Source organism: Cavia porcellus, unplaced genomic scaffold, assembly GCF_034190915.1.
Source record: "Cavia porcellus strain 051 isolate PalLab524CR breed Dunkin Hartley unplaced genomic scaffold, mCavPor4.1 scaffold_17, whole genome shotgun sequence".
Taxonomy (NCBI): domain Eukaryota; kingdom Metazoa; phylum Chordata; class Mammalia; order Rodentia; family Caviidae; genus Cavia; species Cavia porcellus.
The window spans coordinates 40,809,592-40,820,744 of record NW_026947500.1 but is presented as its reverse complement, the minus strand read 5'-3'; the positions used below and the strand labels follow the sequence as shown (position 1 = coordinate 40,820,744).

Genomic DNA, 11,153 nt, shown 5'->3' with positions numbered 1-11,153 from the left:
TTTTCTTTTTTCCCCTTTTTTGTTTTTTGTGACAGGGTGTCACTATTTAACTCAAGCTGGCCTCATACTTGCAATGATCCTCTTACAGCCTTTTAAGTGCTGGGTTTACAGACATGTGCCACCACACTTAGCTAACTCACTCTTTTAATAGATTGTTTTATATTTATTTTTTGATTCTTTTTTTTTTTTTTTTGTCTTTTTCGTACCAGGGATCGAACTCAAGACCACACACTTGCAAGGCAGGCGCTTATGCCGCTGAGCTAAATCCCCAGCCCCTATATTTATTTTTTAATCATTGCGTTGTAAGAGTTAATTCTCCCAGAGGAATATTCTTCATCAGATATCTTGCAATTATTGTTTTCCCCTAGTTTGTTCCTAAGCCTTCTTCTTTCTTTCTGACAGTGCTCAAGAATCCAACCTAGGGGGGCTGGGGATTTAGCTCAGCGGCATAAGCACCTGCCTTGCAAGCATGTGGTTGTGAGTTCAACCCCCGGTACCAATTAAAAAAAAAATAAAAAGAATCCAATCCAGGGCTTTGGTCATGGAAGACAAATACTGTCCCACCGGGCCACAGCCCCAGTTCTAATGCTTAATAGTGCTATCTTGATTAGAAGTTTTTAATCATGTTAAATTTATTATTATTTTATGGTTCCTGCATTTTGTATCTTACATGAGACATCTTTGTGTTACCTAAGATTAGATTCTCCTTGCTTTCTTCAAGATTTTTATTTTACTTTGGAGTTTTTGCTTTTTTTTTTTTTTAATCGGTACTGGGGATCAAACTCACGACTGCCTGCTTGCAAGGCAGGTGCTTATTCTGCTCAGCTAAATCCCCAGCCCCTTTAGTTTTCAGTTTTAGCTCTTATGTTTAGGTTTAGGACTCATTTTGAGTTAAAGTTGGCCTATGTGTGGGATAAGACAAAGGAAAAGATATTTCTTCATATATGGATATCCAACTGTTCTAGCATCAGTTGTTGAAGATATTCTATGACTTATCTTGATATTTTACTAAAAATCCCTTGATGATACATTTGAACATCTCTATTTTATTGTGCCCTTTTAAATTATGTATTTATCATGATGTAAAAATCACACTGAATTTTTTTTTTTTTTTTTTGCCTTTTCCTTCCTTCTTTCTTTCCTTCCTTCCTTTCTTTCAGACAGGATTTTACCAGGTAGTTCCATATGCCTTAAACTCACTATGAAGTCCAGGCCAGCCTAAGTTCATGGCGATCCTCTTGCATACATGTCCTGAGTGCTGGGATTACAAATATGAACCATTTGGCTTAACTGCTTATGTTTTAAGTCTTATACCCAGGTAGTCCACTGCTCCAATTTTGTTCTCTTTGTACATTGGATCTTTTTCATTTCCATACAAATTTTAGAATCAAGTGGTATTTTCATTTGGATCACATTGAGTCAATATAATTTGTAATCTTAACAGTATTGACACTTTCAATCCATGAAAATGATACAGATCTCATTGTTTGGGTATTTAGTTTTTGCAGCAGGTTTATAGTTTCAGGGTACAGGTCATGCACATGACTGCTTAGATGTATCCTTGGTGTTTTATATTTACTGATGTCCATTCAAACGGTTTTGGTTTCTTAATTTCAATTTAGAATTGTTGCTGGGACATGAGTATTTTTAAGGAATCTGATACTGTCTTCTATAAAGTCATACCATTTTACATATCCAACAAATGATGGGATGGTTTGACTACACTTTTATAATGATGTCATTTAAAATGTTTTTCTCTGTATCTGCTCTAACATCCCTAAGCATGGTGTGTATTTTGGTAATCTCTGTAGTTATTTGACAGACTATTTCTGATTTCATTTTTTCCAGAGCTTCATTCAATTGCTTTGTTGTTTCCACTTCAGAGAGACCTGGTGGAAGCTTTCGGATTATCCAATGTCATTGCCTCCTAGGTTTATCTTTGGTGAACTGGATGTCTGGAGTTACATCTTGTTAAAGTGTCTTCTCATTTCTTTTCTTTTAAATTTAACTTCTGAGGTGATGCTTATAAATTGCTTTATTGGTGGTACTTAGGACACTTAGGTGATGATTGCATCTCTGAGGTAGCTTCCAGGTATAGCTGGTTTTTGAGTTTTGAGTCTGTTAAACATCTTACCTCTTGGGTTTGTTGGAAATGAGCTGTTGCTCATTTGGCCTAATGCCTGGTTCTTGGGCACTGTGCCACAGTATTTTCTGTGACCTTTAGTTAATCTCAGTTCTGGATTATCAGGGCCAACAGCTATTTAGAACAATTATGTCAATTTTGGCTATAGTAGTACTAATAGCATGAAATACAGCCTATAAAACAAACTGAGCTAACCCATAATTTGCAACTTTTAACCGTATGAACTAGATTTGTGATTATATAACAAAATGTAAAACAAACCAGATAATTATATGCAATATATAAATCTGTAATATGTAAAAATTTCCCCCAGGATTAAAATTTAAAATGGATTTAGGAAAAAATAGAGAAGTGGAAGAAAAAAGATTAGATTAGTGGAAAAAAGATTAGAAATAAGGTTGGAGGATAAAGGAGGCTCATGCCAACTTGGGGAAACTGGTGCAGAAGATTGAAGGAAAAGAGATGGAAGAGATAAAAGGAAGACCAGAATGGAACCACTTTCACATTCATATATAAACAATGAAGAAGAAAGAGAAAAGAAAAACAAAAAAACCCATCAACAAACAAAACAAAAAACAAATAGTTCACTTCCAGGATTCCCGCTGGGTTAACTAGTAGACAGCCTGTGGAGAGAGTCCCGAATCGTGCTGCTCTATCCCAGCAAGGCAGCAGGTGCTTTACAGTGGAGCAGTAGATGAACTTATTGGGCCTGTCCTGAGACCAGACTCATTGAGCTCATCACAATCCAGGTAATTTCCACGGGTCTGCACCCAACTAGGATCTCCTAGAGAAAGTCAGCAGCAGTTCTGGTTCCAGGATTCTATGGTTCACCCCCAAAATGGCTCCCAGCTAATCGCTCTCTCCCGCAGGACTGAATCCTTTCCACTAACAGCCAGCCAGTGCAGTCCTCCAGGTTTGCCTCTTTCCTCCACCACCGTGTATTTCTGCAGAGGCCTCTGGGGTCATCAGCCATCACTGTCATCGTGACCATGTGTCCCCAGGTCCCAATAGCTCCTCTTGCATAGTGAGTCCAGATCAGGAGAAGGCACCAACAGCTACCTCCACATACTTGGTGGGAAGTTTTTCCTTTTACTCTCTGCGGGCTTCAGTTTGCACCTCAGATTGTTCCTGGGTCCAGGGAACCCACTTCTTTCCTTCTTGTCTTCCTCACGATGCTGTATTCCAGCATCTGTATGGTCACTCTCAGAGAGGCTGTTTTCTCTGCTGCTTACCACTCCACATCTTCCTGGAAGTCTCTATAAACCTCTAAAATACTTATTCTTAAGTGTGGCAGACTTAAAAGATAGTTCTGTTCTTCCAATTTACTTGAGAAATAATCTTCTCTTCTTGGAAAAGAAATATTGTTGGACCTCCAGCACAGAATTTGGTCAACTGTATTTTTTTGATTTACAGCACACTCGTAATACAGCACACTGTCATCTTGTGGTCGTTTCTCTCATTCTCCACTGCTATTCTCTATGAACCCTTGTAACCATTCCAAGGTGTTCAACACACTGCTTGATCATTTCTTTGCAAAACATCTTTGTATGTTTTAAATTTATACCCATAGTATTGAGTTAAAGGTTCTATTTGTTTTTATTAAACACTAATTTTAAAATGTCTTGTGTTGTGGACATACACAATTCTTTGCTTCTATATTCTACATGTGCACACCAGATTTTACTTGATTTCCCATGATGGATACTAAGTTGGATCCAAGCCTCTGCCATCAAAAATGTGTCATTTGCATATTTCTTTATAAACTTAAGATTTCCAGAGGTCACTTATCCAGGAAAATTTGATTTCTATATCCTTTTAACTAATATTGTCCTCCAGAATGGTTCTACCACTTTATACTCTCACCAGTAATGTACAAAAGGTTCCTATCTCTTTGACCCCACTACTTGGTATCATCCACCTTTCTAATTTTTGTTAGTGTATTGAGTTTTGTTATTGTTTTAATCTGAATTCTTTCTTCTGATTACCACTAAGTTTGAACATTGTCTTTTTATGTTATTAGCTTGTAAAATTTACTCCTCTAAAAAGTGTTTATTACCTCGGCAAACTTTTCTATTGTGTGTGTGTGTGCATGCTGTGTGATCAAGTTAAATTGCTAGTTACTGGTCAAATTTAGACACAGACATGCAAATATGTTCTCTCTTACTAATATTTAATATATGAACATTTCCCCCAGTATTTGTTTTAGTTACTTACATAACAAATCACCCCAAACCTCAGAAGTTTACAAAAAACACTTTATTTTGCTCTCAATTTTATGGACCAGATACTGGGAAGGGTTTCTGGATGGCTTATATGACTTACAACAACAACTAAGGCAGCTGGGGCAGAAACACTCATTTCCCAAGTTACTTATCCATCTACTTCCCACTTAAATGTCTTCTCATCCTCCAGAGCATCTTCATCTGACTTTGGTTTCTTTCAACATCATGATTTCAAAGTAACTGCATTTCTTACATCGTGATTGCCTTCCAGAGGAAAAAGCAGAAGTTGTGAGGCCAGTTAAGGGCAAGACCCAGAACTGGCACACTATATAGTCAGCTTTTCATCATACCTGACATAATACCTGATACCCACAACCTGAAGGAGAGGTTTACTTTAGCTCTTGGTTTCAGAGGATTCAGTTCATGGTCAGCCTTCTCCGTGGCAGGAACATCACAACAGAGGAGCTTGGCAAAGGAAAGTATTTCACCTCATAGTGGTTGAAAAGCAGAGCAGGGGATCAGTGCCAGAGAGGAACAGGCCAGGGTCCACATATAGTACTCAATGTCACCCCTCCAGTGACCTACCCAGACACAACCAGTCAAGGCTTAACCCAATCAAGTCGACATCCCAGTGAACAGCCATACACATCATCACATTCCTTTGGTTATAACAGATTCAAAGAAGCAGAGTCACCTATCTACCTATCTTATATTTGGTACTGTGGATAGAATCCAGAGCCTAGAGAATGTTCTGTGCATGCTCTACCACTGAACTAAAAACCCAGCCTGTGACTTCATCTTTTGATCATAGAGTGACGTCACATTGCAGAAAGGCATATTGAGCTAGGGGAAGATGCTTTAACCATATTTGGAAAATATATTATTTATTGTCATTTTAATTTTTTACTTTTATAAATAGCACAAACATTCACTGTGCCTGTCCATCTTTTTCTTGTGATTTATAAAAACTGTATCACATACCTATATTTCTATGTATTTTCATATTTTAAGTTTTAGAATACTTTCTCCTCAAATAGAAGAACATAACAGAAGTCAGTTTCATGTTAATTTACTAACACTGAACCACATTCCCAGCTTATCTTCATCTTAACTCACTGGTACAATAGGCACAGGAGGCTCCATAGTACAACAGATGGTGCAGCGGACTCCTCGTGCAATGGGTACTCTTTGCCCTCTCTAAACAGTACCTACTCTGTATTTTTGGTCAGTACCAGAAGGATTAAATTGGCCACTCTTTTAATACAACTTTATTGAAAATATGTGGTTCTCTCTACAAAAAGAAAAAAAAATCTCATGTTTTATTTTTAAATTTTTGAGACAGAGTCTCACTATGTAGCTCAGGTTGGCCTTGAATTCACTGTACTCCTCTTGCCTCAGCCTCCCAAGTACTAGGATTATAGGAATGTGCCACCACTTTCTGGTGAAAAACAGACTTAGTTTAAAAAAAAGAAAAAAGAAAAACAAAAAACTGTAAAAATGGCTTGCAAATATTTTCTAGATTAGTCAACACAGTTTTCTCCTATTCTTTTATGTGCATTAGAGGACTTCTTACATTATCATAATAAAGTTTTCACAGTATATTTTATAACTATGTCTGAAAAGCAAGAAATGCTTTTCACATTCCTTTGGAAAAGGACAAATCATGTATCTTTTTCACTAATGAAACCCTGTCAATAACAGAAAAGTAAATCATAGTCAAATTTTTAGGCCACATTCTGCCAGTTTGTGGTGAAATTCAGGAAAGTTATATGCAGTCAAATGTAGTGGCACATGCCTGTAATTCCAGCCATCAGAAGGCTTAGACAGTAAGAGTTCAAGAGTCCAACCTGGTCAACTCAGTGAAACCCTATTTTAAAATAAAAAAAAAAATTTATAAAAAGGGGAGAACCACTTGATCAATGAAAATCATTTTCAAAAACTGAAACAATGTGAAATCTTTTCTAGCAGAAATAAAAATGTATAAATTCTAGAACCACACAAATACAGTAAGGGAAAATGTTGAATAACAAAAACAAAAATAAGGCAGAAGACAAAATGCTTTCAAGACTTTTGTGGGGAGCCGTTAATGCTGGAAACTGAACACAATGTTCAGGGCGGGCATGGCCAGGTACAGCTGACCCAAGAACAAAGAGCCAAACCAAAGGGCAAGATAAGGCCAAAGCTGAGGACACCTGGCTCCAACCCCAATTAACAAGGTACGAGACTGTAGCTGCACACATTTTACTCCTGTAGTGAGTCAACCTGGAGACTTTCTCCTAAAATAGTTCTCCTAAATTAACATAGTCTGCTACTTGGAAAAGTCCTCGAACCACTCGTAAGGTCCTATGTTTTCCACTCTAACCCTTTCCTTGTTTGAAAACTAAATAAATACGGGCACCCTGAGACACTTCTTGTCTCAGCCCCCAGAGTCTCAAACTCTGCTAGAGGGTTTTGAGCCTTCTGGAGCCCTAGACTCATACCACTTGTCTCATTTATTTAAGCTTTTGCTGTATACTGGTTGGGAGACTGAGGATCTTGGCTAGGTCCCCAGTAGATTTTGAAGTGTTAAAATATAGACTCTCTGCTATCATATGCATATGATCCCACTTTCTTCCAATATAAATTAATTAATAGCTTTGAGTCTGCACTTAGTATTTTGAAATAGATCCTTTGTCCTGCCCATACAAATTATATAATAAATAATATGGCTTTAAAAAATAGGGCTCAGGAGATCAGCAATAATGTATTGTCCTGGAAATGCATGTAGGTTGAATCAAGAAATAAGAATCATCATTGAAAGGTATAGAAATTTAAAAACACCTTATCCTTTTCTGCTAGAAACCTTATTATTTTTTGGGAAGGTGGAGGATTGGAGATAAAAGTAATGTAGTATAATACCAAAAGTAAAAAAACCACGCGTGAATGTACAAATTACAATAAACAATTGTTCCTCTTCAAATAATGTAAGTGAAAAATAAAGATAAGATTCTAAATGGGGTTGCACATGGCACTGCATACCTGTACAAATCCCAGCACTTTGGGAGGATGAGGTGAGAGGATAGCTATGAATTCAAGGCCAGCCCGAATTACTTAGTGAGACCTGTCTCCAAAACAAAAACAAAACATTCTAAATGGGTAATGTGGTGTCCTGTTATGCAGTTATGAACATTAAATTAACTGTCAATTTGACTGGCTTTGGAGTTGCCTAGAAAATACCAAAGCACATTTCTAACTGTGTCTGGGTCGTGAAGGTGTGATCTTGAGGTCTGTATCTGGTTCCTGCCCCTTTTCTTGCTGGTGCTATTTCCTTCTGCTGCTTCCTAGCCACATGAACAAAGCAGTTCGATCCACCATGATCCTTCTGCCTTGGAACCAGTCAGCCACAGAGCAAATCTTCTGAAATCCCAAGCCAAAACAAACCTCTCCTCCTTTAAATTGTAGTTATCAGGTATTTTGTATCAGCAAGAGGAAAGCTGACCAATACAGTTTTACCATTCACAAATGCTCACAGATGCAGAAATACAGGAATAAGAGCTGTTTACTCTCAAGGATGGGACTAGTTACGTACAAGAAAACAAGAGATTAGAAAGGATCTGAGTAAAGGCTACAAACATTTCTACTGGAATCCCTCTTTAGTGTCTCTGTATTTTGGCTATAGTCTAAAAGTAAAACCACTTTTTTAGCATCTTCCAAATCCTATTTGGAAGTAAGTTTGCAATTCTTTATTAGAATAAACATTAAGACCAAAACTTTCAAATACTAGAACCATAAAACTGTTATGCCTTGATTAAGAAAATTATCCTTTAGTGTTCTATCGCACTGAAAAGTATTTCAGTGAGATAGAATTATGTTACGCACAACATAAGTTTCAAAGAGAAACTTTGATGTGTTTTTGGCACATCTATCAAATACGTATATATAATCTTAGGAATCATGTTCTCCAGAAAACAAACGGACCACATTATATTTTTTTTTCCTCAAACAACTCCTGTTGTCTTCGTTTATTACAAAAAAAATTTCACTTCAGTAACAGAACTAAAGATAGAAGTAGAAAGCAGAGTACCAAACAGGTCTCAGACATTAAATAATGGAATTCTTGGGTGCAAAGCGTCATTGCATGGCAGAGAAATGTGTCTACTTACATAAATGTCCACATAGGTGCAAATGCAAAGACCAGTTTATCTCTAAACTTACCAAGGTACCCTTCTTGTCTCAAAACAGCTCCAGGACACTTTAATAAGCTGTTTGTTTTAATTAACTCAAGTGAGAAATCACTTGGAAATGAAAGATGTATGCAGCTTCTTTCCAACTAAATGAACACTGGTTGTGGCTGATTGTGAATGATTCTACAATCTACAAATATAGACATTCAGCCCTCCTAAGATTAAAAAAAAAAAGTTCACTAGAATGGCATTTTGCCACATCACCAAAAAATAACAAAAATGAGTAGAATGGAGTCTTCATAATAAACTTATCAATCTTTTTAAACTGGCAAATGAGTTAATATTTTAAGATGAATTAGAGTTTTCATGAGTTATCCTTCAAGTTATGCAGACAAGATCTCGAGCATAGAAGTAAGGCAGGACTGATGCAACAGCACACACTGGCAGAAAAACTGCAACTGAAGTTGTGTAGACAGGCTAGGCCAGGTGCTAGCCTGTTTGGCAATCTGATATGATCTTCATATTGTAATGTAGGCCAAAGGAAAGAAAATGCATTCCTGAGAGCTAACAAGCCAATCAATATCAGATTATCGACCTGAAGCCAAAACTTTCAGCAGAATCACATGTACAAATCTAACAGCTTTGTTCTTTTCTCTACCACAATTACATTCTCAAGTCCTAAGCAAACCCAAAGATAACATCTATGAAAACCTCACTCATTATACACATCAAAGAGCTTTTTAATAATATATGAAAGCAGTCTAACATAATGAGAATGAAAGTTCTATATCCTCTAAAGTACCAAAAAAAAAAAAAATACAGTATTTTCCCACTTTTCCTATAAACCATTGTGTTATGCGGTTGCCTATTAAAACTGATGGCTGAGTATCAAACCCTGTATTGGACCTTAATTCACATCCCTTATTTCATCAAACTTGAGGGTAAAACTTTTCTAACACCAGCTCTATTTTCAGGGGTGAAAAAAGCTTACAATAATGTCTGAAAAATGACTTTTTATTACCAGTTATGCCTAAAGTTACACAGACAACACTCAAGATCATAAAAATACGGGGAGAATTTATGGAACAGTACATAGTCTCAGAAACACTGAGACCAAATGTGTATGAACAAGTAACACAGTTAAGACAGGTACTGACATACCCAGTAATTTGCTGGTACCCTGAGAATCTGATATATGCAATTACATGTCACATTTTGCCTCAAATATGCAAAGGGTACCCAACACCATTCAAAGAGTCCAATACACAGAGGAACCCTATAAGCCAAGAGTAAGGTAACAAAGGTAAACAGCAAACGTGATTTCCATAAAAATAAAAAAGCAAGTTTCATAGCATCAGGGAAGCAAATGGGTTTGCTACCTAAAACTAAAGATACCTGTGATTCTGACATTTTACATACAGTTTTGCACATGTATATTTCTAAAAAACCACTACCAAACACTCCTCCAGAAGCTCCAAAAAGTATAAGAACTCACTCAAATTAACAGAAAAGGATTTCACAAACGGGAACTGCTTGACACTGCCTCCCACAATTAGCAAACTAGAGCAAAGTTCGCCACATGCAAAAGAAAGCCAACCACACCTTCAGACACACTTATAACTCATGCAAACACTCCAAAACACACACATAACACCCAGGACACGGTGTACAGCTCTAATTAAGTTCCACTAAACCCAAGAAAAGGAACCCAATGGGTCGTGAGCACCAACTACTGACAAAACCAGATGCTCTAAGCACAGGACACAAGTCACATCAACACAAAGTACACACACACACACACACACAAACCCGGGTATTGGCCACCCCGATACTGCAAAGGCGGCCAGCCAGGCCGCCAGGGTCCAGCCGGCTAAGACCCCTCACCGAGCCCACAGACGCCACAGGCCCCCTGCTCGATGGACCGACAGCTGGTTTCAATATTAACCTCTCAAGCCGCTCGCCCATCTCCCTGGGACACAATTTACAGGGCCTCGACAGCCTGGGGGCTTTGGTGGCCCTCTGACACCACAGACAGCCCCCAAGACTCCCCAAAAAGCAGAAACCCATAACTCCATGCCTCCACGGCGGCCATCACGGCCAGAAAGCGGACTTTTTACGACAACTCCCACAATTCCCGCGGCCTACAACTCCCAGCGTCCACCGGGCGGTGCCACAGTTAACCCTGTCGTGGCGAGCCCTGCACTCTTCCTACTCCTAAAGCCAAACTGTTGCATTTACTTTCACCCGCACTATCCGAAACTAACTTAGGACGTTTTGTCAAACAGTTATAGTTACGATATCTCGCCTCCTTGCCTTATCACACAAGCAACTTCAGATACATAAAAAATTATCCTTGACAGAGTACTAGTTGTTAATCTCCAGAGAACTCTTCACAGTATCAAATGTTTACCATTTAAGGGGTACTTTTAGGTTTAATTTCATTTTCCCCTTCCCCTTTATAATTTTCCCACATTTTTCTAAATTATTATAGCCCAGAAAGCCTTGTTCTTAACACCACTAATTTAAATGTTTTCTAAGTTCTGAGAATCATCAAAAAAGACTATCCTGTAACAGCCCAACAATACTTGACATCTCTCTTATTTTATAAGTTAAATTCTTTGAATT

General features: G+C 37.9%; 1 long non-coding RNA gene across 1 annotated transcript; it reads right to left on the bottom strand.

Annotated features, from left to right (window-relative positions):
- Positions 1–4,380: 4,380 nt before the first annotated feature.
- LOC134470940 (uncharacterized) lies at positions 4,381–10,663 on the bottom strand. The gene is made up of 2 exons (XR_010040209.1): positions 4,716–10,663; positions 4,381–4,629 (listed from the first exon to the last, which is right to left on the bottom strand). It is a non-coding gene; the product is annotated as an uncharacterized LOC134470940 (long non-coding RNA).
- Positions 10,664–11,153: the final 490 nt, after the last annotated feature.